Consider the following 6,626-nt stretch of genomic DNA (forward strand, 5'->3'; position numbering starts at 1 on the left):
CTTGTGTTCTACTCGTGCATATAACATCTACGCATAAAACCTAGGCTCGGATACCACTGTTGGGGAACGTAGTAATTTCAAAAAAAATCCTACGCACACGCAAGATCATGGTGATGTATAGAAACGAGAGGGGGAGTGTATCTTCATACCCTTGAATATCGCTAAGAGTAAGAGTTTATCAACGCGGTTGATGTAGTCGTACGTCTTCACGATCCGACCGATCCAAGTACCGAACGCACGGCACCTCCGAGTTCTGCACATGTTCAGCTTGATGACGTCCTCGCCTTCTCGATCCAGCAAGACGGGCGAAGTAGTAGATGAGTTCCGGCAGCACGACGGCGTGGTAACGGTGTTGGTGAAGTACAATCTCCGCAGGGCTTCGCCTAAGCACTACGGAAATTATGACGGAGGATAAACTAGAGGGGACGGGGTTGCCGGCACACGGCTTGGTGTTTCTTGATATGTCTTTGGTGCTAGCCTTGCCCCTCTATTTATATGTTGAGTCTTGGGGTCGAAACTTGGAGTAAAAGCCTCCACAAAGTCGGTTTCACCCGAAAGGCAAGAGTCCTTCTCGGACTCCAGGGCCAGACGCCAGGGTTCCCGGCGTCTGGACCCAGACGCCAGGGACCCTGGCGTCTGGCCTCTGGACTCCGCAAAACTTCCTTTTGCGCTTTTCCAAAAACCGTGTGGGCTTTCCCCTTTGGCCCAAATAACGTGTTCTCGTACCCAAACATTTCGGGAAACATCCGGAACCCCTTCCGGTGAATTCCGGAACTCTTCCGGAGATCAAACACTATTATCCCATATATCAAACTTTATCTCCGGACCATTCCTGAGTTCCTCGTCATGTCCATGATCTCATTCGGGACTCCGAACAACATTCGGTTACCAACATACATGACTCATATAATACTGTATCGTCAACGAAATGTTAAGCGTGCGGACCCTACGGGTTCGAGAACTATGTAGACATGACCTAGAACTTGTTTCCGGTCAATAACCAATAGTGGGACCTGGATGCCCATATTGGCTCCCACATATTCTAAGAAGATCTTTATTAGTCAAACCGCATAACAACATACGTTGTTCCCTTTGTCATCGGTATGTTACTTGCCCGAGATTCGATCGTCGGTATCTCAATACCTAGTTCAATCTCGTTACCGGCAAGTCTCTTTACTCGTTCTGTAATACATCATATCACAACTAACTCATTAGTTGTAATGCTTGTGAGGCTTATAGTGATGTGCATTACCGAGAGGGCCCAGAGATACCTCTCCGACAATCGCAGTGACAAAACCTAATCTCGAAATACGCCAACCGAACATGTACCTTTGGAGACACCTGTAGTACTCCTTTATAATCACCCAGTTACGTTGTGACGTTTGGTAGCACCCAAAGTGTTCCTCCGGTAAACGGGAGTTGCATAATCTCATAGTTACAGGAACATGTATAAGTCATGAAGAAAGCAATAGCAACATACTAAACGATCAAGTGCTAGGCTAACGGAATGGGTCAAGTCAATCACATCATTCTCCTAATGATGTGATCCAGTTAATCAAATGACAACTCATGTCTATGTCTAGGAAACTTAACCATCTTTGATTCAACGAGCTAGTCAAGTAGAGGCATACTAGTGACACTATGTTTGTCTATGTATTCACACATGTATTATGTTTTCGGTTAATACAATTCTAGCATGAATAATAAACATTTATCATGAAATAAGGAAATAAATAATAACTTTATTTTGCCTCTAGGGCATATTTCCTTCAATGTCTCCCCGGCAATGGCGCCAGAAAAAGGTCTTGATAACCCACAAGTATAGGGGATCAACTGTAGCCTCTTTCGATAAGTAAGAGTGTCGAACCCAACGAGGAGCTAAAGGTAGAACAAATATTCCATCAAGTTCTATCGACCACCGACACAACTCTACGCACGCTTGATGTTCGCTTTACCTAGAAAAAGTATGAAACTTGAAGTACTTTGCAGGTGTGATAGGATAGGTTTGCAAGATAATAAAGAGCACATAAATACAAAGTAGGGGCTGTCTAGATAAAGAAGCAATAAAGTTAGTATAGCGAGTGCGGAAAAGTGGTGGTAGGAGTTATGAAATTGTCCATAAGCAATTGACTACTTTACTAGACCGATAGCAAGTTTTATGTGGGAGAGGCATAAGCTAACATACTTTCTCTTCTTGGATCATTTGCACTTATGATTGGAACTCTAGCAGGGATCCGCAACTACTAAAGATCATTAAGGTAAAACCCAACCATAGCATTAAAGTATCAAGTCCTCTTTATTCCCATATGCCATGACCCACTTATCCGTGTTTGTGTTTCAGTCACTCACGCAATGTAGACAATAAGCAAACCATAAACATATTGCAAACCCTACAGCGGGGATCCCTCACGCTTGCGTGACACGAAGAGCACCATAGGACAGCAACATAACCACAAGAAACTTAAACCAATCATAGCAATTCACCAATTACCGATAGGACCATGTTCAAGTAGAGGGTACAGCGGGTTGCGGAAGAATAATATGAAGCATAAAGCACCATGTTCAAGTAGAGGGTACAGCGGGTTGCGGAAGAATGGACCGCTGAATATGGATGGGGGAAGGTGATGGAGATGTTGGTGAAGATGACGTCGGTGTTGGTGTAAATCGCGGTGATGATGATGGGCCCCGGCGGTGTTCCGGCGCCACCGTAAGCGAGGGGGAGAGAGCCCTCTTCTTCTTCTTATTCCTTGACCTTCTCCCTAGATGGGAGAACGGTTTCCCCTCTAGTCCATGGTCTCCATGGTGTGGGAGGAGCAAGAGCCCCTCCGAGATTGGATATGTCTCTCTGTCTCTCTTTGTTTCTGCGCTCCCAGATTCTGCCCTTTCGCCGTTTCTTATATATCCGGAGATCCGTAACTCCGATTGGATTGAAACCTTCGCCTCGATTTTTTTCCAGAAATTAGCTTTCTTGCGGCAAAAGAAGAGCATCAACCGCATTACGGGGTGCCCATGAAGGTCAGGGGCGCGCCCCCTTGCCTCGTGGCCCCTCGGGCACCGTCTCGTGTTGATTCTTCTTCCCAAAAATCATAAATATTCCAAAAATATTCTTCATCCATTTTTATCCCGTTTGGACTCCGTTTTATATGGGGTTTCTGTGAAACATAAAACATGCAACAAACAGGAACTGGCACTGGGCACTGGATCAATATGTTGGTCCCAAAAATAGTATAAAAAGTTGCCAAAAGTATATGACAGTTGAATAATATTGGCATGGAACAATAAAAAATTATAGATACGATGGAGACGTATCAGTTATCAGCTATCCCTTCTGTCACTGGGTGAGGACACCGTAAGATCGAACCCATCACAAAGCACCTGTTCCCATGACAAGAAAAATTGATATAGTTGGCCTAACTAAACCAAAGATCCAAAGAAGAAATATGAGGCTATAAGTAATCATGCATATAAGAGACCAAAGAATACTCAAATAATATTCATGGATACAAACTGATCATAAACATGATCTTCATCGGATCCCAACAAACACACCGCAAAAAGTCATTACATCAAATAGACCTCCAAGAGACCATTGTATTGAGAATAAAAAAAAGAGAAGAAGCCATCTAGCTATTGCCTATGGACATGTAGGTCTATGGTGAACTACTCACGCATCATAGGAGAGGCACCAATGAGGATGATGAACCCCTCCATGATGGTGTAGATTGGATCTTATGGTTCTGGAACTTGTAGCGGCTGGAATTGTGTTTCGCCTGCTCCCCTAAGGTTTCTGGAATTTTTTTAGGATTTACATAGCAAAGAGGCGGTGCAGGAGACCCCAATGGGCCCCACAACCCCCTGGTGTCTTGTGGGCCCCACGGGCCTCCCCCCAGGTACTTCCTTGGCTCCCAAGTTGTCTTCTGGTCCAAAGAAATCTCCAAAAAGTTTCACTACGTTTGGACTCCGTTTGGTACTGATATTTTGCGAAGTAAAAAACAAGCAAAAAACAGCAACTGGCACTGGGCACTGTATCAATAGGTTAGTCCGAAAAATGATATAAAGTTGCTATAAAATGATTCTAAAACATCCAAGAATGATATTATAACAGTATGGAACAATCAAAAATTATAGATACATTGGAGATGTATCAGTCTCCTCCACCGCCTCTTCGTTCTATAAATACTCAGATATTCCAGAAACCCTAGGGGAGTGGACGAAAACAATTCCAGATGGCGCAAGTTCTAGAACCACGAGATCCAATCTAGAGCCCTATTCCGGCACTCCGCCGGAGGGGAACACGATCATGGAGGGGTTCATCATCCTCATTGGTGCTCCTCCGATTATGCGTGAGTAGTTCACCATAGACCTACGGGTATGTAGATAGTAGCTAGATGGCTTCTTCTCTCTTTTTGATTCTCAATACAATGTTCTGCTTGATGTTCTTGGAGATATATTTGATGTAATGACTTTTTGCGGTGTGTTTGTTGGGATCCGATGAAGTTCGAGTTTATGAACAGTTCTATCCTTGAATGTTGAGTTCTTTGATCTCTTATATTCATGATTGTTATAGCCTCGTCTTTCTTCTCTGAATCTTTGGTTTTGTTAGGACAACTAGATTGATTTTTCTTGCAATGGGAAGAGGTGTTTTGTGATGGGTTTGATCTTGCGGTGTCCTCTCCCGGTGACAGAAGATAGTGAGGCACGCATGTATCGTTACTATTAAGGATAAAAAGATGGGGTCTATTCCTAGATGAATAGATCTTGTGAACATCATGTCATCCTTCTTATTGCATTACTCCGTTTCTCCATGAACTTAATACACTAGATGCATGCTGGATAGCGGTCGATGTGTGGGGTAATAGTAGTAGATGCAGAATCGATTTGGTCTACTAATCTTGGACGTGATGCCTATATACATGATCATTGCCTTGGATATCGTCATGATTATCTGATCTTCCATCAATTTCCCAACAGTAGTTTGTTCACCCACCGTATGTTATTTTCTCGAGAAAAGCCACTAGTGAAATCTACAGCCCCCGAGTCTATCTTTTATCATATTATTTTCAGATGCATTATTCCAGAAACCCAAAAGTACCTTGCTGCATGTTTTATTTGCCTCTTTTATTTTGTGTTCTTGTGCAATCTATTTATCCAGACTTATACAATTTAATCTATCTTTTTACCGAGGAGGGATTGACAACCCCTCTTACGCGTTGGGGCAGTAGGAAAGGCTCCTACTGCTTTTTGTATTAATTCAACATGACATAGTTACAATGGTAGTAATAACATGGGGGGAGGGGGTTATGTCTAACTATCCAACACTAGGTGAAAGAGTGGGGGGGCTAAGGTAAGCCTTGCAAGATGGCAGATACAAAATGTCGCTTGTGATCCGGCAGCCTATAGCCTATGTTATCAAAGTCACTCTTGAATCTACTATACCAGTAACAAATGGAAGGTGACACCTGTCTGCAGTAGTTATTATTCCACTCTTTCCAAAGACTCCAGGCTGCGGTCAAGAAGACATCCATGATCATTTTTCATTGTTGGTGTGCCTTCATGTGTTCTACTAGTTCTAGCCTATTGCCTTGTGCATTCCATGTAATTTTAAGAGCCATCAGCATTGCTTACTAAAGCTACAGTGGAAGAAGAGATGTTCCACAGTTTCTTCAACATGTAGGCCACATAGCAAGCAGTCCAGGTTGGTGCCTATGTTGTAGTGCCTTCTCTTTAGCATATTCCTTGTGTTTAGGCGATCTGAAAGCAGGAGCCAGCCAAAAACCTTGATTGGGTGTGCACTTAGTTTTCCACAGCCATCGGAAAGCCACATGGGCCACAATGTCTCGGAAGAAGAATTGATAATATGCAGCGGACTTGAAAGTATGCGAAACCCAACAGTAGGTCTAGATATCATCTTGTTCTTCCAGAGTCGCTGTGATCATTTCTGCTTGGAATAGTTTGAGATCTTCATGGGCTTGCAATGAGAGTGGGAGATGAAAGGTTGTATGGAGAGTAGTGGCCGTCAAGAAAGCCTCGACAGACAAGTCCTCTGCGTTGACATACGAGTATGCACGTGCATATTTCTCAGCATCGATGGCCTTGTTCCCATCATCTTTCCCGAATAGTGCTGACGTACCACTTTTAACCTTCACTTGGGTGATGCACGTGAACAGAACTGTTTTCATAGTGTTGCTTGGCTCTCCTACTAGATTGATAACCTTCGTTTCATAACTGAGGGAAATACTTGCCATAGTTGCGCTGCATCATCCCTTCCTCTTTGGGGATATTCCAACACAGATTCAAGCCAGGTCAAGGAGATTGAGATTATCTATGTCAACACTCAAGAGCAACTAGCGGATATTTTCATGAAGCCATTGGATGAAGCAAGATTTTGCGAATTAAGTAATGAGATAAATATCATTGATTCGAGCAATGTGGCTTCAATCTAGGCACACCCCACCCATTCATCACATTATCTTGTTCTAGATGTAGGCATGGACATAGGGGGAGTGTTGTTCTCTCAATGAACTTTCCCTCCCCCCATTATGCATAAATAGATCAAGTCTTTCACATTAACCATTTATTATGGTACTTGTGCTTCAAAGATGAGTTTTGGTCATAGGCCAAGATTA

Source organism: Triticum dicoccoides, chromosome 3B (assembly GCF_002162155.2).
Source record: "Triticum dicoccoides isolate Atlit2015 ecotype Zavitan chromosome 3B, WEW_v2.0, whole genome shotgun sequence".
NCBI classification, from domain to species: Eukaryota; Viridiplantae; Streptophyta; class Magnoliopsida; order Poales; family Poaceae; genus Triticum; species Triticum dicoccoides.